Source organism: Nicotiana attenuata, unplaced genomic scaffold (assembly GCF_001879085.1).
Source record: "Nicotiana attenuata strain UT unplaced genomic scaffold, NIATTr2, whole genome shotgun sequence".
Lineage (NCBI taxonomy): Eukaryota > Viridiplantae > Streptophyta > Magnoliopsida > Solanales > Solanaceae > Nicotiana > Nicotiana attenuata.
Genome location: NW_017670462.1, coordinates 77,458 through 102,234, shown reverse-complemented (window position 1 = coordinate 102,234; position 24,777 = coordinate 77,458). Strand labels below are relative to the sequence as shown.

Below are 24,777 nucleotides of genomic sequence, written 5' to 3'. Positions count from 1 at the left end.
AAGGATTAAGACAAGATTAAGGAGGTCTAGAGTTATGATTTCCCCTATTGTCGGAATCCTTTCCGCTACGTTTTTTATAAATTCGCCTAAGTATTCTCTTCCGATCATGAGCGCTCTGAGTGTTGTAATTCTCTCCCGAGTAACTACCACAATTTACTAGACATATTCTCCCGAATTAGGCTAGATAGCATTAAGTACGGCTCACTCGGGTCGCACCAAGGTTTCGTTATCCCTAATCCCACCTTTAAACCCTCCGTATTGATCCCTCATATACGTTAGGAGTGATGTTGTTCAATAACTACCTAAATATGCACTCTCTCCCGAGTAATACACACTAAATAGGCACAGTCGATTGAGAACTCTTCAACCAACCACAATATAAACGTAGTTGAACAAATAAAGAAAAAGCTACAACAAATCTATATTAACGTAACAGGAAAATCATCCTCCAATAGGTTCCATCAAAACCCAAGATAACAAATTAGCTATTCATAATAGTATGCATAACTACAATACTAGAATTCATAACCAATAATAGAAATAGGAAGAAGGAATTGAAAAACTCGTAGAAGAATTCCCCCTTGCTCCTAGTGTGTTCTTGCTTCCTTAGGTCGAATCCCCGGTCTAACGTCGGTCTCCTTGTCCGATCTCGGTCTCTCGTCTGTCTCCCCTCAAAAGTGGCATTTTTGGTCTATTTATATATGTAGGGAAAGACCTAAACGTGTAGGCCAAGTCCTAGTCAAACCAGGAGACGAAATAAGTCTTCAAAATTCGGAATGTGCACGCCCCAGGCCTGGCGTCGCCAGGCATAACGCCTGGTGGAGCTGGCCTTTGCCTGGCCTCACTAGCTTTCTCCTTTTCACTGTTCTCGAGCACACTTTCAATGTTTATATCCCTTTTGCTCTACTTTCATCTCCAATTCACCTACACATAAAATAGACTTCATTACGCGCAAATAAAGTGTAATTTGTCATTAAAGCATATAAAGTGCAAGGCAAATAATGTACGAAACTATGAAATTATAGCCACACATAACCATATTATCCATGACTTCCTGCATGTGATCACTTTTGGGAGAATTGTTGGTCTACCTAACTTGAGGAACCCCAATTTGAGGCTTTACAAATGTAAAAGTTAGACCCATTGGTTATTCATTGGTTACCCATTGGTTATCTATTTTCTAAATGGATAATATGGTTCTTATCCATATTTGACCCGTTTTTAAAAAGTTCATTATCCAACACATTTTTTAGTGGATAATATGGATGATTAAGTATTTTCTTTTAACCATTTACATTGTTGTGCACTATGCATATACTTGAAAGCAAGATGAGTAGTACATCGACTCATGTCTTTTGATACAACTAACAATAGATGCAGCCACATTCTTCCCAGTTGCAAATATATTAGATAATATTTTCTTAATTCCTTTTCCAACACAGCCATATCTCACCGCTAACCAAAGCAGAGAAACATGAATTAATAGTACCATGCACGAGAAACGTTTTCTTACACCCACCAAAGAGGTATGTGATCAGTTTTTGCAGTCTCAAACGGAAAACCAGCCACTTGATTCTTGTTGCTTGTTCCAGCTACTGTACCGTCCCCTGCTAGCATTGCCATTAAGCTACCCCGTGAACTCTGCCTTCTGGCAGTGACAATTGATCTACTGAATAACTTCTCAGGTAAAAGCTTGCTGGCAATTCATTCATTGGGGATAGCACTCCATGTCCATTACGGACCGAGCCAATAACCAATGTACCATCAGGATCGCGACCAGCAATACCATTTGTCTGTTTACATGTGCGCCGTAGGGGTTCTTGAAGTGCTGGACTGACTACACCGCCATTCCTCTGCTGATCTAACAACTGAGCACTGTGGGCAGCGTAGAGGCAAGATTTCCCTCTAGCATACTTATCACATGCCACAGCAGCTTGATCACCACACTCCAATCCCAACTGTCCCCAAGTGCATCGCTTTCCTCTACCATGTGCCTTGCAAAAATTGGTGCTTACTTGTGCACTCTTTGCACAGCCTGCGAACTTACACCTAACACCACCATGACGAACGCATAATTATGTACGACCTTTTGCACTTTTGGTATATCTGGATACAACACATCTCTTACCCCCACCATGACCAACACAAAATAAGGCGTACCCCCATGCACGCTCTCGGTGCATGCATCATGGGTACATCTTTTACCCCCACCATGTCCTTTACAAAAAAGAGTACTTCCTTCTGCACCTTTTGTACAACCGAAAATGGTACACCTTTTGTCACCACCATGGGCTTTACAAAACATTGTACTCCTTTGAGCACCTTTCTTACAGGCAGGATACTGGCAACGCCGACCACCTCCATGCGAGATGCATAGGTCGGTGCCATCCTCAGCTCTTAGAACAGTTTTCCATCTTACAACTTTTCCCACCCCCATGTCGAATGCGCAAGCCTGACCTCCCTCTTGCGGCACGAGTGCATCCTTCATGGATACATCATCTGCCACCACTGTGACCAATGCAGTAGTAAGTGCGACCTTCTGCACTCTTCGTGCACCCCAGAAATTGGCACCGCCTAACTCCACCATTTGCCTTACAAAATACTGTCTTGCCTTGAGCTCCTTTTTTGATATCCCAATCTATGCCACCTCCATGAGCAATGCAGAGGCCTGAAGCACCTCTAACCTCTTGCTCCCCTTGGACATCCTTCAAACCGACGTGTTCTTGCACTTCTACTGTGTTGTTGTTTCTATTCAACCCCAAAAGTACTAGCAATTGAACCCTTTTGAAATATTGTTTTATTTTTTAAGATGCTTGAATTAACAGGAAAATGATTTTGGAGTTGGTCCAGAGTATGGTTCATAACTGCAATCTGCAACAGAGGCACAAGAGATCCAGACTTCCGTTGTGACAATGTTGATCCATCATCCACATACTGTACTGAACCTACCACCATATGTTGAAAGACTCAGTTCAAGGTCTATTTTTGGTTTTGTAGGTTCTTGTTCCTTTGAAGTTTCAGAGAGAATAATTTCCACGTTGGATGTCGCACCGCTACCAAGTTTAAGTTCAACACCTAGACCTCCGTTTCTCAGCTTCTTTCCCTGATGATATGATGGTGCAAGAACTCAATGAATGATCAAACCCAAGAAGCAGTGAGGCTTTATGCTTCACATTAATAGAACCATCAAGCATACCATGTTTCCGCTTGCCTCCATTTACAAAGGAAGGAGAACTGGACAACCCAAGAGAATCAACCCTTACGGCAGCATCATTTGAATGGTTAGCTCCAGCTTCAACTGTAACAGCTGCGGATTTTAAGTTGGAAGAAAAAGTAGCAACTTTCTATACAAGAACATTGTCCATGTACTCGAAACTCATAGGTCTTTTCAAAAGAACAACTCACACTTGCAAGGAAATGGCAGCCAGACTTCTGGTGCTCGAAAAAGATAAGGAAATTGCTAACAAATTTACTTTGTACTTTCTCCAATGAACAAAAGGCCACCTCCTTTTTCACTACTATACCCCGCGAAGGGTATAATAAAAGAGTTTTTTTCCAATTAAAGTACAATCGAAACGGGATTCGTTTATTAAGAGATTCAGAGTCGCCACTTGGGAGATTTATGGTGTCCCAAGTCACCGGTTTGAATCCCGAATCGAGGAAAAGGTTTGACTCTGTTTAACAGTCGCGAACCAGAAATCCGGGTAAGGAATTCTGTTAACCCGGGAGAAGGGGTTAGGCACTCCCGAGTTCCGTGGTTCTAGCACGGTCGCTCAACTGCTATATTTGGCTAAAGTCTGATTTTAATACATGTTATCNCTTCCGACGTCCTTTTAGGGACATTCGGCTTATTTTTAACAAGAATGGCGGCACCCGACTTATTTATGACAAGAATTAAAATTTTGGTATTTTTGGCTATTTTTGCAAAAGGGGTAGTTGGACCCGATGAGGGTTGCCTACGTATCTCACATCCAGTGAGAATCAAACCGGCGTAGTTCGGGCAAATAAACCTAACTATTTTTTTTTGAAAATAAGACTCTTTTGTTTTTTGTTGGCAAAACCTAATTGAAAATTCCTTTTTTATATTTTCTTTTCAGTGGCAAATAAACAAACTAATTTAAAAATAACACTCTTTTTTGTTTTTCTTTTCCATTGGTAAACAAAACAAACTAAAAAAAACTACTTTTTTTTTTCTTTTTCTTTCATTTTCAAAAATCCGGCAGCATTTCGGCACTACTTGGATATTGGTTTTTCAAAACTAGCGGTTACCCTTACTTAGTCCCAACACTGCTTATTTCCATAGTTCACTCATTTAGACAAGCCGGTCAACATGCAAAGCCGAGCAAATAAATGCGCAAGTAGCACGTAAGATGCATCAGGATGGTCCATTATTTCAGGTCACCTGTCCTAGACGGACCCAACCCCTGTGTTGAGTCCCCTAAGTCAAATGCACATGATGCAAACAAGCGTCCTACTAGGGATCCGGCATGAGGCTTTGTTCTTCTAGGTTTAATCCCTAGGTTTATTGGTCTAGACCTGGCTTACCCGAGCGGACAACTCGGGCCGAGGGGGAGGCAGCGTACCGGGGATACAGAAGCTTCGCCGGCTTTGCAACTTATCCAAACCTCGTTCTAAATGGGAAAAGACTCTAAACAGAAGAGAAGCTACACGAAGTGCACCCTTCTCCATGATGTAGAAGACTCAGAAAGAGGAAGGGATTCACGACAGTTTATATATACAATTCAATCAAATATCAAGCGGTAAAACAATTAGCACACAAGGCCTGAAACATGTAGGAAAATCAGATAAAGCCAAATATAACAATTTAACTGAGCTCGAATTCTTGAACCCTGAACCGAAATTCTGGGTTCTTTTCCCCAGCAGAGTCGCCAGAGCTGTCACACCTCCTTTTTCACTACTACACCCCGCGAAGGGTATAATAAAGGAGTTTTTTTTCCAATTAAAGGACAATCGAAACGGGATTCGTTTATTAAGAGATTCAGAGTCGCCACTTGGGAGATTTATGGTGTCCCAAGTCACCGGTTTGAATCCCGAATCGAGGAAAAGGTTTGACTCTGTTTAACAGTCGCGAACCAGAAATCCGGGTAAGAAATTCTGTTAACCCGGGAGAAGGGGTTAGGCACTCCCGAGTTCCGTGGTTCTAGCACGGTCGCTCAACTGCTATATTTGGCTAAAGTCTGATTTTAATACATGTTATCTTATTGCAATCTTAGAATTGCTTAACCGCTTTTAATTAGTTTTTATGAAAGTGAACGTCGTTTAAGAGCGTGTTTTTGGATCACGTCACATGAAATGCACCCGGATCCTTGACACCTCTTATTCAACGTTTTGGGATTTGGATTTGGGTCGCATGAAATGCACACCCGTAGTTAAGAAGGTAAAATTATTAAAAAGCGCGCCTAAAGTGGCTAGCGTCTTGATAGCTTTGCGGGAGGCCATGAAAATTCACTAAATGGCACGTCCCGAATTTCTAAAATATTTTTAATAAAGCATTTAATGAGGGCCCCGCAATTTATGCATTTTTATTTGGCGAGGCTCATCTCGTTTTTATTTAAAAGGGCAAATCCTAAAGCAACTATGATTTTCTACTTATTTTTGTCTCTAATCGGGCCTAATTAATTCGCATTTATAAATTCAGGCCTCAAGTTCAAGTCCGAATTCAAACAAAAGGGAAGACCCTCTTAATTTGAACCCGCCACCTAACTTGAAACCCAAATTTATATTTGTGAATTAATTTTCCATATTCCTATGTAATTTTGAAGGGTTTTTGATTTATGGCAGTCTTGGGCCTAATAGCACGCCTCAAATTCAATCTGGAAGGTCTAACTAATTTAAAAGGGAAAATTTACCAAAGCCTTGGGCCAAAAATTGAACTACTTTTGAAGGGTGGGTCAGCAGCGAGAAGGAACGGGTGCATGAACACAAAGATAGGCAACTGATTTCCAATTCAGGCCCAATCGGGGCCCAAATCTTTGGGGAAAACGGGGCACCAGCGAAGAGCAAGACTTCAAATTCAGTCCTTACCCAAAGCAAGTGATTCTTTTACGTTTAGCCACAAGCTAACAGATTTCACTATCAATCAGTAATCAATATACCAAGCTACCTCTTAACATTATCAGGTGCGACTGTTTGATTGCAGATTTATCAGATGCCTATTTTTTGGATTCGAATGCGACTGGACTTGACTACTCCTCATGGAAACCAAAGCCTTTTAGTACTAACGCCATTCAACTCACACAAGACAACATGCTAGTTATTTGAGATTTTCAGAAGAACTCTAATTCAAACTCATTCTTCAAGCAACGAATACCAGGATCAAGGATGGAATTGACATGCGAATACCCATTCTAATTCACTCTGTAGCCTTTTATACTTAAACAAAACTTGACTTCAGCATTTGAAATAAGCTGACAACAAACTCAATATATTTCCCAGCAAGAGATCTGTTGACTAAACTTAAATATAGGCAGAAGTTTCGATTAAAACTCGGCATAATGGGAACATGACATATAGCCAGATTTGACTAAATCTAATGCTAATCAGGCATCCATAATAATTCAGAATCATGCTAAATTTCGATACTCAAATGGACAACGTGTGACCCAAGTTTCATAATAGCCTTATGCCAAACATGCTAATACCACTCATTTACCTAAACCAGAATTCAATCCATTAAGACAACAAACAAATTTCAGATGTAACATCAGAACAAGACTATTAAATCAATAATGTACAAAGACGCCATGCTTCAAATTCAGCCTTTCATTTCAATCTTCAAGTTCACTTCAAACATTGAGGCTCAAAGTAGATACCTGGAAATGAGGAACAGATGTTAAAGGTTATCAGCAGCAACGAGCAGAGATCAGCAGCAGGAAAATAATTCAGCGAACCAATTTTAAAACCCAGAAAACAAAGCTCAACCAGTCTAGTAGAACAGTTCACTTGAATATAACCCAGAAACTACAAAATCAGACCTTAAAACCAGATTCAATTCATCTTCTAAACCTCAGATGTACCCAAAGTGCTTCAGAATTAGAGAATTTAAAAAAAAAAAATACCAAACAGAAGCAATGAAACAGTGTTTTTAGAAAGGTTTTCAGCCGCCTGGATTTTCTCCAATTTTTCTTTATTTTTTAGCTCTTAAGCCTTCTTCCCCCCCTCCTTCCAAGGCAAGAAATGATGCCTTTATAGGCAAGAAGGTAGGGCATCTATCAAGTTTTTGTTTTGCCCTTTAGGTCCCTGATTTTATGACTTGTTAACCAAGTCATAGTGTCAAAATTAAAACCAGCCCTGCTAGAAACTTCTGGGAACTTCTTTAAGCAGTTATCCAAAATTCTCTACCCTATAATTCCCAAGCTACCCTTTGAATCCCTGTTTATTATCCTTTTACCACCCGGGTCAACTGGTCAAGCTAATTGGGTCAAGTCGACCCCATTCGATGGGTCTACTAAAGAAACCAGTTCAATTCTCTATTGGGCTTTAAGATTAATTGAAACCCAACATGAATCAGTATTCTCGCACAAATTTAGCCCTAAATTTAAAGTAAAAGAAAAAGGTAAACCCAAACCAATCCAGGCATGGGTCAAAATGACCCGCATCAAAAACGAACAAACCAACTCGACCAAGACCTGGGCTAATTCTCTTCGTTGGGCCCGGGTCTGTTTCCATAGCTGAAACATGATTCAAATTCCAACCAAATTGTGAACCTAGGAATCGATTACGACCCAAAATTAAAAGAAGAAGAAGCTAAGCTAATCTACGAACACAAAATAAACTAAACAGAAACAGTTAACACTTAACTAAGTTAAACAGAAACTCATGCATAACAAATAGAAAAACAAAAGAGAGGGACATAAAAAGATAAGCACCAAAAAGAAATACCGGGATGAAAATCGAACCCAGGCATGCCACAAGTTGAACTGCAACTCAACGAAAACTTCGATTTTGGTCGAAATGCACCTTAATAGTATGTTCTCAATTGAAAACACATGATTAAAGTCGATTTCGGCCCCAAACCCTTAAAGCCCTGCTCATTTGTTTTTTTTTTTTGGATTTAGGACTCGAGCTTCAGATTCGAGATTCGACGAGCTCCAGACAGATTTGAGGGAAGCTGGTCACAGGTTTGGGGAGAGGGGGTCAAAGAGGCTCTAGGGTGTTGATTTGGTGGTGATTGGGGAAGGCGCCGCCGGTGGATGCTTGGGGATTTTTGGGGCGGCGGATTAGGGTTCTTGGGTCTGAGGGAGATGAAGCGTGAAGATGAAGTACAGAGATACTATATTTTTTGTGAATCTTCGGACAATTATATCTAAAGGGGAAGGGCGTTCCTTGGCCGTTTGACTGAAAGAGATCAACGACTCAGATCCCTCACTTCACGAAACGACGCCGTTTCGATTTGGTATTGGACCGGGTATTGGGTAAAGCTGGGCCGGACTGGTGTGGGGCAGGTTTTGGTCTGGGCTGAAATTTAACAACAGCCCAATACTTAAACTAACATAGGCTGGCCTGTTTTCTTTTCCTTTATTTCACTTCAATTAATTCTTTTTATTTGTTTTTCTTTTCTTTTCTTTTTTTTTGAATTTTGTTAAATGCAAAAATTAAAAATAAACAGACCTGATTTAATTCTAAAACTAAACTAATTAATTTTCAAGAATTAACTAAATCCTAATTTCAAAGAAAACTAAGACAAATTTAAAAAAAATAGAAGTAAAAATGCAAAAGGAACCATTTTTGTTATTTTCTTTCATTTTTTGTAATGTTGATTAACTAATAGAACAAAAAAAAAATATAAAATTGGGTCCTAAATGCAAATGTACTATTTTTATGTTTTCTATGAATTATCATGCACACACAAATACACATACACACAAAATTACGCAATTAAATCCTAAAAATTAAATAATAAAAGAAAAATCCTAATTTTAAGAATTCTTTAGGAATAATTCAAGCGAGGCAAAAATCACGTGCTCACAGCTGCCCCTCTTTGCTCGGAAACACGAAGAGTTTTCGTGCAAAGATAAGTGAGCGGATACGAGCGATTTTTGCCCATTTGAATACTCCGTGGGAAGCATTTTTGAAAGATTTGACCGCACCCTGCTTCCGAGGCTGCCTACATATCCTTGGCTAAAAAGGAATCAGGTCAGTGTAGTTCGGGAAGGTCTGGTAGCTGGGACTACCATGAAGCTGTGGTTTCACTGTTGCTGCTGCTGCTACTACTACTTACTGAACCCCCTTATTACACCATGTCAAAAATAAAAGAAACTAGACTAAGCTATGATCATGAATTACAAAAGATCTTATCTATATCTTCAAACTTGCTCTTATGGTCCTTATTGCATTGTTGACTTGTATTCTTCCGGTGGAATTCTTTTGTTGCTGCCTTGAATTGCATTCTGAAGTGTTCTCCCTTTCCCCAAGTGATTCTTTGACCGCTGAAACTTGAAATGTAGTCCTTTGTTCTCTAGGCGGGCTCCTGACTGCTGAAACTTGAAATGTATGCCTCTGGTCTCCAGGCGGGCTCCTGACTGTTGAAACTTGAAATGTGTGCCTCTGTTCTCCAGGCGGGCTCCTCTGTTCTCCAGGCGGGCTCCTGACTGCTGAAACTTGAAATGTATGCCTCTGTTCTCCAGGCGGGCTCCTGATTGCTGAACTTGAAAAGTATTCCCTTGTTCTCCAGGTGGGCTCCTAATTGTTGAACTTGAAAAGTATTCCCTTGTTCTCCAGGTGGGCTCCTGACTGCAACAAAATAAACAAAGAAAATTTTCTGCCCCAGTTTGGGGACTAGGTACAGCATGTTATCAAATATTAAAAGCTAAAATTGGAATTGTACTTCCCTTGTTCTCCAGGTGGGCTCCTGACTGATGGAACTTGAAAAGCATTCCCTTGTTCTCCAGGTGGGTTCCTGATTGCTGAACTTGAAAAGTATTCCCTTGTTCTCCAGGTGGGCTCCTGACTGCAACAAAATAAACAAAGAAAATTTTCTGCCCCCAGTTTGGTGACTGGGTACAGCATGTTATCAAATATTAAAAATTAAAAGCTAAAATTTGAATTGTACTTCCCTTGTTCTCCAGGTGGGCTCCTGACTGCTGAAATTTGAAATATTCCCTTGTTCTCCAGGTGGGCTCCTGACTGCAATGCTTAGAAAGTATTCTGTTGTTCTCCAGGTGGGCTCCTGACTGCAACAAAATAAACAAACAAAGAAAATTTTCTGCCCCGGTTTGGTGACTGGGTACAGATGTGAGTATTAAACTGAATTATTCTACCAAGAATGTGAAAGCCAAATCCTACTATCCAGGAAGGTCCTGATAACTCCTAACAATTACGAGCCTAAGCTATGTCTTCTAAAGGTATTACTCCCANTCGACCAAGACCTGGGCTAATTCTCTTCGTTGGGCCCAGGTCTGTTTCCATAGCAGAAACATGATTCAAATTCCAACCAAATTGTGAACCTAGGAATCGATTACGACCCAAAATTAAAAGAAGAAGAAGCTAAGCTAATCTACGAACACAAAATAAACTAAACAGAAACAGTTAACACTTAACTAAGTTAAACAGAAACTCATGCATAACAAATAGAATAACAAAAGAGAGGGACATAAAAAGGTAAGCACCAAAAAGAAATACCGGGATGAAAATCGAACCCAGGCATGCCACAAGTTGAACTGCAACTCAACGAAAACTTCGATTTTGGTCGAAATGCACCTTAATCGTATGTTCTCAATTGAAAACACACGATTAAAGTCGATTTCGGCCCCAAACCCTTAAAGCCCTACTCATTTGATTTTTTTTTGGATTTAGGACTCGAGCTTCAGATTCGAGATTCGACGAGCTCTAGACAGATTTGAGGGAAGCTGGTCACAGGTTTGGGGAGAGGGGGTCAAAGAGGCTCTAGGGTGTTGATTTGGTGGTGATTGGGGAAGGCGCCGCCAGTGGATACTTGGGGATTTTTGGGGCGGCGGATTAGGGTTCTTGGGTCTGAGGGAGATGAAGCGTGAAGATGAAGTACAGAGATACTATGTTTTTTGTGAATCTTCGGACAATTATATCTAAAGGGGAAGGGCGTTCCTTGGCCGTTTGATTGAAAGAGATTAACGGCTTAGATCCCTCACTTCACGAAACGACGCCGTTTCGATTTGGTATTGGACCGGGTATTGGGTAAAGCTGGGCCGGACTGGTGTGGGGCAGGTTTTGGTCTGGGCTGAAATTTAACAACAACCCAATACTTAAACTAACACAGGCTGGCCTGTTTTCTTTTCCTTTATTTCACTTCAATTAATTCTTTTTATTTGTTTTTCTTTTCTTTTTTTTTGTTGAATTTTGTTAAATGCAAAAATTAAATATAAACAGACCTGATTTAATTCTAAAACTAAACTAATTAATTTTCAAGAATTAACTAAATCCTAATTTCAAAGAAAACTAAGACAGATTTAAAAAAAAATTAGAAGTAAAAATGCAAAAGGAACCATTTTTGTTATTTTCTTTCATTTTTTGTAATGTTGATTAACTAATAGAACAAAAAAAAATATAAAATTGGGTCCTAAATGTAAATGTACTATTTTTATGTTTTCTATGAATTATCATGCACACACAAATACACATACACATAAAATTACGCAATTAAATCCTAAAAATTAAATAATAAAAGAAAAATCCTAATTTTAAGAATTCTTTAGGAATAATTCAAGCGAGGCAAAAATCACGTGCTCACACCACTAATAAAGCCTGAAGTGTCTGAGCGATCCATTCGTAGGCCAGGTTTGAATTGAACTCAAAACAAAATCACAAGTAGAGGGAGAACCATCAATTGAGACATAGCCTTATCCCAAATCATAAGATCGACAATGTTTATCCTGTCTCATTAGACAATGGTCCTCCTGTTCACAAAGACAAACAAGCACCTTTATTAGACATACATATCTCATGTTATGTTATGAAGTTAGAACAAAAATACCTTTAAAGTGAAAGTTATAATGAACACCAACTACACCAAAAGAATTGATGGTCTATCTGGAAAAAGCTATCGATTGTTAAAAAGAGAGTTAACTTTCTGTACAATGGTCCTATCTTAGTTCCTTTAGGATAACAAAACCTTTTCAAAAATAAGCTCCTAGCAGATATCAAATACGCCAAAAGAATTATATTTCCATCATAAAAGATTTTAGAAATAAGAGTGTATACGGTGGAAATGGGGGCTACCCGATTTCGTTCTTCGATAGAAAAAGTAATACCACGTCGGAAGACCAGGACGTCGAGCTCGGGGTCGAAGTTCCTTTCAAAGGTCGAGGTCGATATCACTTACCGAGGTCAGAAGAAGGCATGCTTCGAGATGATGCCAGTATGATTCAGTAACGAAAAGAGGGAGATACCCGCAACGGGCCGGAGATCACGGCGTGAATTTCGAAATGGATTGGTCTTCGGCGGTTAAATAGTTGTCAAATATGATTTCCTACTATAATTAGAAGTGTACCTTATTTAGAACTCCCCTATTATATAAAGGGGGGTCCCATCCATTTGTAAGGATTCACTGTTCAATGATAAGAAAATATATGCTCATTACTTTCTTGCTATTTCATTTACTGTTCATCAGAGTTGCTTTATAATTTGTTATTCCTATTATCACACCTCGAGACTATCATAGGTCGAGGTCAAGATTGGCTTGAATACAGATTTGATTTACTTTACTCTCTAATATATCTATTTAATTCCTTTATCAATTGGCATTGAATAAAGTCACATATCCTTAAAACCACAATAGAAGTTTAATTATTACTCGAATTTTAGGGTAAACAGTTTGGCGCCCACCGTGGGGATAAGGATAATAGTGATTGTTTCAGTGTTGATTCTGATAACACACGTTTTTTCACACTTGTTCTTGTCAAGTATTTTTGCTCTCAGGTTAAAGCATGCCAAACTCGCAAAACGCACCCGTACATGGTGATGATGGTCTCGGATTTCATGGGGAAAACAACAATGTAATTGCTCCAGGAGCCGGGGTGCCACTGGCTAATCTTGGGGGAGCACTGGTCGCCGATCCAGTCGATATCAGTTTGCATGTTGCTCTTAACGCGGACCTAAGCGCGAACCCTGAAGGGAGTGTACGCAGGGAAGGCCGATCTGGTGGCCGAGGTACACAGGGCAGAGAAGACGGAGGAGTTAGCCTCCAGGTAATATTCGAGATGCTACAAGCTCAGCAGGCCGCTATTGCTCAATTGCAAAATCATCATAGGACTCCAAGTGTGGTCGATCCAGAAATCACTCGCCGTACCGAGCCAGTGCCAGAAACATCGAATGGTAATGAATCAGGGACTGATCCTGCAATAATGAAAATTCTCGAGGAGCTCACCAAAAGAATTGAGTCGGGAGAGAAAAAAATCGAAGATAATGATAAAAAAGTGGAAACATACAACTCCCGAGTTGATTAGATACCGGGGGCACCCCCGATCCTAAAGGGTTTGGATTCGAAAAAGTTCATGCAAAAGCCTTTTCCTCAGAGTGCGGCTCCGAAGCCCATTCCTAAGAAGTTTCGCATGCCGGATATACCTAAATACAACGGGACCACCGATCCTAATGAATACTTCACTTCGTACACGTGTGGAATAAAGGGAAATGACTTAGAAGACAATGAGATCGAGTCCGTTTTATTGAAAAAATTTGGGGAAACTTTACCAAACGGAGCAATGATTTGGTATCACAACCTGCCACCAAATTCCATCAACTCATTTGCCATGTTAGCAGATTCTTTCATGAAGGCACACAGCGAGGCCATAAAGGTCACAACAAGAAAATCGGACGTTTTCAAGATAAGACAAAGGGATATAGAAATGCTGAGGGAGTTCATATCCCGATTTCAAATGGAACGCATGGAGTTTTCACCGGTCACAGATGATTGGGACGTTCAAGCTTTCACCCAAGGGTTGAACGAGTGGAGTTCGATAGTATCACGATAGTTGAAACAAAATTTGGCCGAGTATCCTGCTGTAACTTGGCAGATGTGCACAATCGATATCAATCGAAGATCAGGGTCGAGGACGACCAATTAGGAGCCCCTTCTAGTTCAGTACATCCAAACGGGTTGGCAGTTAAAACCCCGAGGGATATCGATAGGGAGCCAAGGTCGAAGAAAGAACGATATCAACCATATACCGTAGATCGAAAAAACAATAGTTTAGGACGCAATCCCTCCCGCAATGATCGAAGAAGCGATCGAGGACAGAATTCTCGGGGACTTATGAGCAAAAGTGGTTTTGATAAGCATGCCGATCCCATAGAGGCACCTCAGTTATCAGAGTATAACTTTAGCATCGACGCATCGAGCATTGTATCGGCAATCGGAAGGATCAAAGATACTAGGTGGCCCAGACCCATACAGACCGATCCTTCCCAAAGAAACCCAACTTTGATGTGCAAGTATCATGGCACGCATGGTCATAAAACCGAGGATTGCAGGCAACTGAGGGAGGAGGTAGCCCGTCTATTCAATGAGGGCCACCTCCGAGAGTTCCTCAGCGATCAGGCTAAGAATCATTTCTGAGAAAGGGACACCAATAGGAAAACGAACAGTAGGAACCCCAGAATGTCATTCATATGATCGTCGGTGGGGTCGATGTTCCACAGGGACCCATATTCAAACGCACTAAGGTGTCAATCACTGGGGAAAAATGAACCCGAGATTATGTGCCCGAAGGCTCCTTATCATTCAACGACGAAGAAGCAGAAGGCATTTCTCAGCCACACAACAACGCTCTGGTAATTTCTATAATATTAAATAAAGTTCAAGTTAAGAGTGTTTTAGTGGATCCAGGTAGCTCGGCGAATATCATCCGATCGAGGGTCGTGGAGCAACTCGGCCTACAAGATCAAATCGTGCCCGCAGCTCGGGTCTTAAACGGCTTCAACATTGCTAGTGAAACAACTAAAGGGGAGATAATTTTACCGGTGAGCTTGGCTGAAACCATTCAAGATACCAAATTCCACGTGATCGAGGGCGACATGAGGTATAATTCCCTACTCGGGAGTCCTTGGATCCACAACATGAGGGCATTCCCCTCGACTTTCCACCAAATGATGAAATTTTTATGACGACGGACGGCGTAAAAACAGTATACGGGGAGCAGCATGCCGCAAAGGAAATGTTGCGGTCGATGAGGTAACACCGATATCAACACTATCAACTTCAGAAAGGTCGAGCATCAAAGGTAAACAGGAAGCCAATAGCAATCATAGCCATCAGCCTCGACCAAATCAGGAAAGCAGGGGATAGAAGAAGAAGAGGATTTTCTAACTCCTCGAACTTTTATTGTTCCCGAACAATCTGACGCCACCAAATCAACGGTCGAAGAGCTGGAACATGTTATATTGATCGAGTACATGCCCGAGCGAAAGGTATACCTGGGAACAGGATTAACCCTCGAACTCAGGAAAAAGCTTATTCAATTTTTTATTGATAGACATGACAGGGATCCCACCGGAGATAACAACGCATAGGCTAAGCCTTGACCGCAGGTTCAAACCGGTGAAACAAAAGAGAAGGCCCCAGTCCGAGGTAAAGCACGCATTCATAAAGGACGAGGCAACTAAACTTCTCAAAATAGGGTCCATTCAGGAGGTAAAATATCCCAAATGGCTAGCCAATGTAGTCGTAGTTCCTAAAAAAGGGAACAAACTTAGAATGTGTGTAGATTATAAGGATTTAAACAAGGCATGCCCCAAAGACTCTTTTCTACTGCCTAACATCGATCGCATGATCAACGCCACGGCTGGCCACGGGATACTTACCTTTCTCGATGCCTATTCCGGGTATAGTCAAATTCAAATGAACCCAGAAGACCAGGAAAAGACTTCATTTATCACCAAATATGGAACGTATTGCTATAATGTAATGCCCTTCGGGCTAAAAAATGTTGGAGCTACTTACCAACGCCTAGTAAATAAAATGTTCGAAGAACAAATAGGTAAGTCAATGGAAGTTTATATCGATGATATTCTAGTTAAGTCCCTGCACGCAGAGGACCATTTGGCTCATTTGCAGGAAACGTTCAAGATTTTGAGGAAATATAACAAGAAGCTCAACCCCGAGAAATATGCTTTCGGGGACGGTTAGGGAAAATTCCTGGGCTTCATGGTGTCGAATTGGGGGATCGAGATCAACCCCGATAAAATCAAGGCCATCAAGGACATCACTGTTGTGGACAGTGTAAAAGCCGTGTAGAGGCTAACTGGATAGATAGCGGCTTTAGGATGATTCATCTCGAGGTCGTCGGATCGAAGCCACATATTTTTCTCTCTACTCAAAAAGAAGAATGATTTCACCTGGACCCCAGAATGCCAACAAGCATTAGAGGGATTAAAGCGAAACCTATCGAGCCCACCACTGCTTCACACTCTAAAGGCAAATGAGAAACTTTACTTGTACTTGGTAGTATCGGAAATCGCGATTAGTGGTGTCCTAGTTCGAGAAGAACAAGGTGCGCAATTTCCCATTTATTATGTAAGTCGAACATTAGGAGAAGCAGAAACTAGATATCCACACTTAGAGAAATTGGCACTTGCACTGATAAGTGCCTCTAGAAAGTTAAAATCGTACTTTCAATGTCACCCCATATGCGTATTAACCACTTATCCACTTCGTAATATTTTGCACAAGCCCGAATTATCGGGCCGATTGGCCAAATGGGCCGTCAAACTCAGTGGGCACGATATCGAGTATCAACCCCGAACGGCCATCAAGTCTCAAATTTTGGCGGACTTCGTGGCCGATTTCACGCCAAACTTCGTACCTGAAGTTGAAAAATAACTTTTGTTAAAATCAAGTACATCATTGGAGTTTTGGACCCTTTTCACTGACGGTGCATTGAACGCGAAGGGGTCCGAGTTAGGCATCATTTTGAAGCCGCCTACGGGTAGCACTATAGGCAGTCTATCAAAACATCTAGGTTCACTAACAATGAGGCCGAGTACGAGGCCATGATTGCATGTCTCGAGCTAGCTAAAAGCTTGGGGGCATAAGTCATTGAAGCCAAGTGTGAATCTTTACTGGTGGTGAACCAAGTAAACAAAACCTTCGAAGTTCGAGAAGATAGAATGCAAAGGTATTTGGACAAGCTGCAGGTAACTTTGCACTATTTCAAGGAATGGACTTTACAACATGTACCTCGAGAACAAAACAGTGAGGCCGATGCACTTGCAAATCTAGGGTCATCGGTTGAGGAAGATGAGCTCAGCTCAGGGACTGTCGTTCAACTCTCGAGATCTGTGATCGAGGAAGGTCGTGCCGAGATAAACTGTACGAGCTTAACCTGGGATTGGAGGAATAAATATATCGAGTACTTGAAGAACGGAAAGCTCCCATCGGATCCTACAGAGTCGAGGGCCCTACAAACCAAAGTTGCTCACTTCACATTGGATGAAGAAGGAACATTATACAGAAGGATTCAATGGTCCATTGGCAGTATGCTTAGGGCCAGGAGACACCAATTATGTTTTACGAGAGGTCCATGAAGGCACTTGTGAGAACCATTCCGGAGCCGAATCGTTGATTCACAAAATCATAAGAGCGGGGTACTACTGGGGTAGCATGGAAAAGGACACTAAGGAGTTTGTTCGAAAATGTGATAAATTTCAAAGGTTTGCACCGATGATCCATCAGCCCGGAGAGCAACTTCATTCAGTCCTATCCTTGTGGCCATTCATGAAATGGGGGATGGATATCATCTGCCCTCTGCCAACGGCCCCAGGTAAAGCTAAGTTCATTTTGTTTATGACTGACTATTTCTCTAAATGGGTTGAAGCACAGGAGTTCGAGAAAGTAAGAGAGAAAGAGGTTATAGACTTCATCTGGGATCACCTCATATGTCGATTTGGGATACCCATCGAAATAGTGTGTGACAATGGAAAACAATTTATCGGCAGCAAGGTAACAAATTCCTCGAGGACCACAAAATAAAAAGGATATTATCAACGCCGTATCATCCTAGTGGGAACAGACAGGCCGAATCGACGAACAAGACTACCATCCGAAACTTAAAAAGAGGTTAAACGACGCCGAGGGGAAGTGGAGAGAAATATTACCCGAAGTCCTTTGGGCATAAACGACATCGAAGTCCAGTACGGGAGCGACCCCATTCTCCTTAGTATATGGCTCCGAGGCCTTGATTCCGGTCGAAGTTGGGGAACCTAGCGCCAAATTTCGACATATAATAGAAGAATCAAATCACGAGGCTATGAACACTAGTATCGAGCTATTGGATGAAAAACGAGAAGCTGCGCTCGTTCGGATGGCTGCGCATTGAGAGATATTACAATAGAAGAACCAACCTTTGCCACTTCGGAATCAGGGACTTGGTTCTGAGGAAATTCACCATCAACACTCGAGACCCAAACGAAGGGAAGCAAGGCCCAAATTAGGAAGGACCGTATCGGATCCTCGGTATCAACGGAAAGGGATCTTATAAACTTGGCACGATGGAGAGCGAACAATTGCCAAACAATTAAAATGTATCACTCCTCAAATGGTATTATTGCTAAGGTATGACTTTCACCATTTTCGTTTGTATTTGATACTAATTTATTATAGGTGTTCGATCGAAGACGTCGAGAAACTCTTCAACACAAGGACCTTAGGTTTTAAAGCACGCATTGCACTCTTTTTCCCTTAGATTGATTTTTATCCTAAATGAGTTTTTCCGGCCAGGTTTTTAACGAGGCAACAATTATGTGCTACCTGAGGAAAATTCCACAGTATCCAAGGCTTCTTTGCAATCAAACTCGAATACTGGGGGGCATCACCCTCAGATGTTACATTTTCGAGGAAAGTACTTCATGTCAAAAAAGGGTCTCGATAGGGAAACTTTGTAATGGTCCAAACGGTCGAATGAACCGTGTCCATATAGATTAAATTAGTCAAGCCCCGATGGAAAAACATGTACGCATGTATAAATTACTTCAAAAACTGTTCTTTCTATATCAAACATCTTGTGTCTCAAAGAAAACTTTCTACTATACGAGTTCCATACTTATGATTTTGTGAGAAATGGCTCAAGGTCCAGACGCAAATGTACCTCGAATACTCGGGGACTATCATTGATGGTCGGTATATTTGAGTTATCTAAACTCGAGCTCATAAGACCTCAAAGAGGCATCCCTCAATCTATAGGCCAAGGCCATCATTCTCGGGGACTAACACTTCGAACAAGTTCAAAGTGCTATTGGGGAATAAGCCCATGAGGCATACCCAAAGGATACGGCCAAATTCATGTGGCTCGGAGACGTCCGAATCCCACAATTAAAATAGGCCTTCGAATTCTTTGAAAGCCGGTTAAAAAAGGCTACCCTCGGCAAATAATCAAAAGGGCTTCGATAAAATCAGCCCTCAGAAAACCTTAAAAGGTAACAAATTGTCTTAACACAAACGTGCTAAAGCACAAAAAGTAGAGGGATTTTCAATCGACATCAAACCCTCATAAAAACCAATGGGTAAAAAATACATGCTAACGCATAAAGAAATTTTTACTATGTATTTTAAGCCGAAAGAAGGGAATAATAGCCATCTTTTAGAGGCCATATCGGCCCAATCTAAAGAGTCTAAGGGCCAACACACTTAGAGTTCGAGATCTTGTTCTCACTCCATCCGAACCCAAGGGTTTGACTATCCCGAGCCTAAATAAAGAATAACTTGACTATGGCTCAGGGACTCACCATTATCCGACACAAACCCTAAAAGGCCTATGCCTCAAGTTCGAACCTTATTCGAACTCAACTATGGCGACTTCGAAGAAGCCACCCAAAACCAAAAATTCTCTAATGCACCATTCAAAGAATAAGATCGTACTAAAATTTTACAAGGCAAGAAACATGATCGAAGACAAAATTTGAGAAGACGTTCAAAAGGTAAAGTTTCTTTATATATATATGGGCAAAAATATGTACAAAGGACCGACGTGGGTCTTACAAAAAGAAAAGGAAAAATAAAAAATCCTAACTAATGTTCGGGGCTAGTTTCTCCCTCGGGCGCAGCTTCTCCTTCGGGCCCCTCGTCGTTATCGGACCCGCATTGGCTGCTTTCATTATCATCGTCGTCATCGGAGGAGACAAGAAACCTGAAATCAACCTCAAGCGCCTTAGCTTGAGCTATCTCTTCGTAGAGGTCAAAACCTCGAGCGTGGATTTCCTCGAGGGTTTCCCTTCGGGATTGGCACTTTGCCAAGTCATTGCACAGTGGCTCTTGAGCGGAAGCCTCCCTTAGCTGCATTTGAGTAGCCTCGGCATCGGCCAAGTACACAGCTATGGATTTGTCAGTCGCGATCTTTGTATCCCCGACCTCTGCCTTGGCTCAGCAAGCTTGGCTTCGAGCTCCTCGATCCTTCTGGCCCGGGCTGAACCTTTCTCTTTAGCGCCCTGAAGTTGGACATCGACCGATGACAGTTTGGCCAAAGCAACCTCTTTCTCCGTAGTAAGGCGGTCCATGTTCTCCTTCCACCAATCACAATCGGCTTTGACTTGGTCGACCTCCCTTCGGAGCAGCTCGATCCTTTCAAGCTTTTGCTGCAACTGAGATATTAAAGTATTAGCCTCCACATTTGGGTCGACACTAGGGGTATTCAAAACCGATCCGAAACCGAAAACCAAACCGAAGCTTAATGGCTTACTAGTAACGGGTTAACGGCTTAACAGACGGGGAACGGATTGAAATTTTTTTATTAACGGCTTATCGGTTTGGGATTATTCAATTTTCTTAACGGATAATCCGTTAACCCGTTAAGAATATATATATATATATATATATATATATATATATATTAAATATAAAAAATAAAAACCCTTGAATAATCAAAAACAAAAACCCTTGATGTGAGCACGTGATTTTTACCTCGCTTGAATTATTCCTATAAAATACATAAAATTAGGATTTCCATTAATTATTTGATTTTTAGGATTTGATCGCATAAATTTGTGTTTGTTTGCATTTTTATGTGNTCAAACCGGTGAAACAAAAGAGAAGGCCCCAGTCCGAGGTAAAGCACGCATTCATAAAGGACGAGGCAACTAAACTTCTCAAAATAGGGTCCATTCAGGAGGTAAAATATCCCAAATGGCTAGCCAATGTAGTCGTAGTTCCTAAAAAAGGGAACAAACTTAGAATGTGTGTAGATTATAAGGATTTAAACAAGGCATGCCCCAAAGACTCTTTTCTACTGCCTAACATCGATCGCATGATCAACGCCACGGCTGGCCACGGGATACTTACCTTTCTCGATGCCTATTCCGGGTATAGTCAAATTCAAATGAACCCAGAAGACCAGGAAAAGACTTCATTTATCACCAAATATGGAACGTATTGCTATAATGTAATGCCCTTCGGGCTAAAAAATGTTGGAGCTACTTACCAACGCCTAGTAAATAAAATGTTCGAAGAACAAATAGGTAAGTCAATGGAAGTTTATATCGATGACATGCTAGTTAAGTCCCTGCGCGCAGAGGACCGCTTGGCTCATTTGCAGGAAATGTTCGAGATTTTGAGGAAATATAACATGAAGCTCAACCCCGAGAAATGTGCTTTCGGGGTCGGTTCAGGTAAATTCCTGGGCTTTATAATGTCGAACCGTGGGATCGAGATCAACACCAATAAAATTAAGGCCATCGAAGACATCACCGTCGTGGACAGTGTAAAGGCCGCGTAGAGGCTTACTGGACGGATAGATGCTTTAGGCCGATTCATCTCGAGGTCATCGGATCGAAGCCACATATTTTTCTCTTTGCTCAAAAAGAAGAACGACCTCACCTGGACCCCGGAGTGCGAACAAGCATTTGAGGAATTAAAGCGATACCTATCGAGCCCACCACTGCTTCACAGTCCAAAGGCAGATGAGAAACTTTACTTGTACTTGGAAGTATCGAAAATTGCGGTAAGTGGTGTCCTAGTTCGAGAAGAGCAAGTTACGCAATTTTCCGTTTATTATGTAAGTCGAACCTTAGGAGAAGCAGAAACTAGATATCCACACTTAGAGAAATTGGCACTTGCACTGATAAGCGCCTCTAGAAAGTTAAAAGCCGTACTTTCAATGTCACCCCATATGCGTGCTAACCACTTATCCACTTCGTAGTATTTTGCACAAGCACGAACTATCAGGCCGATTGGCCAAATGGGCCGTCGAACTCAATGGGTATGATATCGAGTATCAACCCCAAACGACCATCAAGTCTCAAATTTTGGCGGACTTCGTGGCCGATTTCACGTCAACCCTCGTACCCAAAGCTGAAAAAGAACTTCTATTAAAATCAGGCACATCATCGGAGGTATGGAACCTTTTCACAGATAGTGCTGCAAATGTGAAAGGGTCCGTGAATTAGGCATCATTTTGAAGCCACCCACGGTTAGCACTATTAGGCAGTCTATCAAAACTTCTAGATTAACTAACAATGAGGCCAAGTACGAGGCCATGATTGTAGGTCTCGAGCTAGCTAAAAGCTTGGGAGCAGAAGTCATCGAAGCCAAGTGTGACTCTTTACTGGTGGTGAACCAAGTAAACAAGACCTTCGAAGTTCGAGAGGATAGAATGCAAAGGTATTTGGACAAGCTGCAGGTAACTTTGCACCATTTCAAGGAATGGATTTTACAACACGTACCTCGAGAACAAAATAGTGAGGCCGATGCACTTGCAAATCTGGGGTCATCGGTCGAGGAAGATGAGATTAACTCGGGGACTGTAGTTCAACTCTCGAGATCTGTGATTGAAGAGGGTCATGCCGAGATAAACTAAGCTTGACCTAGGATTGGAGGAATAAATATATTGAACACTTGAAGAACGAAAAGCTCCCATCGGACCCAAAAGAGTCGAGGGCCCTACGAACCAAAGCTGCTCGATTCACATTAGATGAAGATGGAACATTATACAAAAGGACATTCGATGGACTATTGGCAGTATATTTAGGACCAGGAGACACCAATTATGTTTTAGGAGAGATCCATAAAGGCACTTGTGGGAACCACTCTGGCGCCGAATCGTTGATTCAAAAAATCATTAGAGCAGGATACTACTGGATAGCATGGAAAAATACATTAAGGAGTTTGTTCGAAAATGTGATAAATGTCAAAGGATTGCATCGATGATCCATTATCCCGGTGAGCAACTTCATTCATTCCTATCCCCGTGGCCATTCATGAAATGGGGATGGATATGGTCGGCCATCTGCCAACGGCCCCAGGTAAAGCTAAGTTAATTTTATTTATGACTGACTATTTTTCTAAATGGGTTGAAGCACAGGCGTTCGAGAAAGTAAGAGAGAAATAGGTTATAGACTTCATCTGGGATCACATCGTATGTCGATTTGGGATACCGGCCGAAATAGTGTGTGACAATGGAAAACAATTTATCGGCAGCAAGGTAACGAAATTCCTCGAGGAGCATGATCACGCCCAACTCTAGTCCTAAAAAGGATAAGCGGTCGCTGCAAATATAATCCGGTCTAAAAGTCCGGAGTCAAATCCCACAGAGAACTAAGGTTTCGCTGTAATTGTTCAATATCGCAAAGAAGACAAGTTTGAACAATTTCTAAATTATAATATTAAGATTTTTATTTCTAACTAATTAACTAGCAAATACTACAAAGCGGTAAAATTATCAACTAACGAGACAAAGGGTTGGAGACTAAATTAAGGAGGTATAGAGTTATGATTTCCCCAATTGTTGATTTCATTAGTTGTATGTTTCTTATAGCTTTGACTTAGTTGCCTCTATCAATCATGAACTCTCCAGCTATCATAAATCTCTCTCAAGCAATTATGATAATTTACTAGACGCACTCTCTCAAGCTACGCTAGCTAGATTCACATTACAGTTCACTTAGATTGCACCCGAGGTATCGTTATCTCTAATCCAACCTCTAAACCCTCGGTTATGACTCTCGCCTATACTCCGGGAGTGATGTTACCTAAATATGCACTCTCTCTCAAGCATATACATAATAAATAGGACTTCTTTTTTGACGCCTGGAGCGGCGCGGCCGCGGCCAAAATGCGGTAGGACCGCGGCCAAACAAGCTCTCTGATTTTTTGCCGCGGTCAGTTCCGCGGTCGCGGTTTCAATCGCGTTTTTGACCCTGTTCCGTTCAGAATTTGGAAAAATGTAAAACATGAAAGTTGTAGCCCTTCGGGGCAAAAAGTTATGTCCAGTTTACTAGACAATGCGCAATATACCTTATCGAGTCTTCGTTTGTTCTCAACTATCAAATTTGACCCCCGAACACGATCCCGGCTTAATTCCTTGGGCTTTTACTCAGACTTCAAAGCTCCAAATCACTTGAATTCATTCCATAACATCTATATAGCTCGAAATCACTCCTACAAGGCATAAAACATACCGTTAGTGCAAAACACTAGCGATTAAAGCGCAAACTCAACTAAAGTGCAGTAAATTAGAGTGTAATAAGCGACCAAAATATGCAATTATAGCCTATCATGAACACCCCACACTTAAACCATTGCTCATCCTCGAGCAATCAAACTACACTTTTTTTTATAGACACGACCTTTTTAAGCAATTCTCCTAACTCATCACACCAAGAGTATTTAAATTAGACTAAGCACAAAAGTGTAACATCTTCACCTCAAGATTTGACTCACAAGTACCACGCATTATTCACAACTCACCTACTTACTCTAACATAGAGGTCACTGACATTACCTTTCCTTCATGAATCAAGTGCCCTCATAACACAAGAGAGTAGTTCCACACAATAAAATTTAAGAACACTTAGGAACTCAAG

General features: G+C 41.3%; 1 pseudogene; it reads right to left on the bottom strand.

Moving 5' to 3' along the window:
• Positions 1-1,509: 1,509 nt before the first annotated feature.
• On the bottom strand, positions 1,510-7,689 carry LOC109239788 (annotated as a pseudogene).
• Between the last annotated feature and the right edge of the window lie 17,088 nt (positions 7,690-24,777).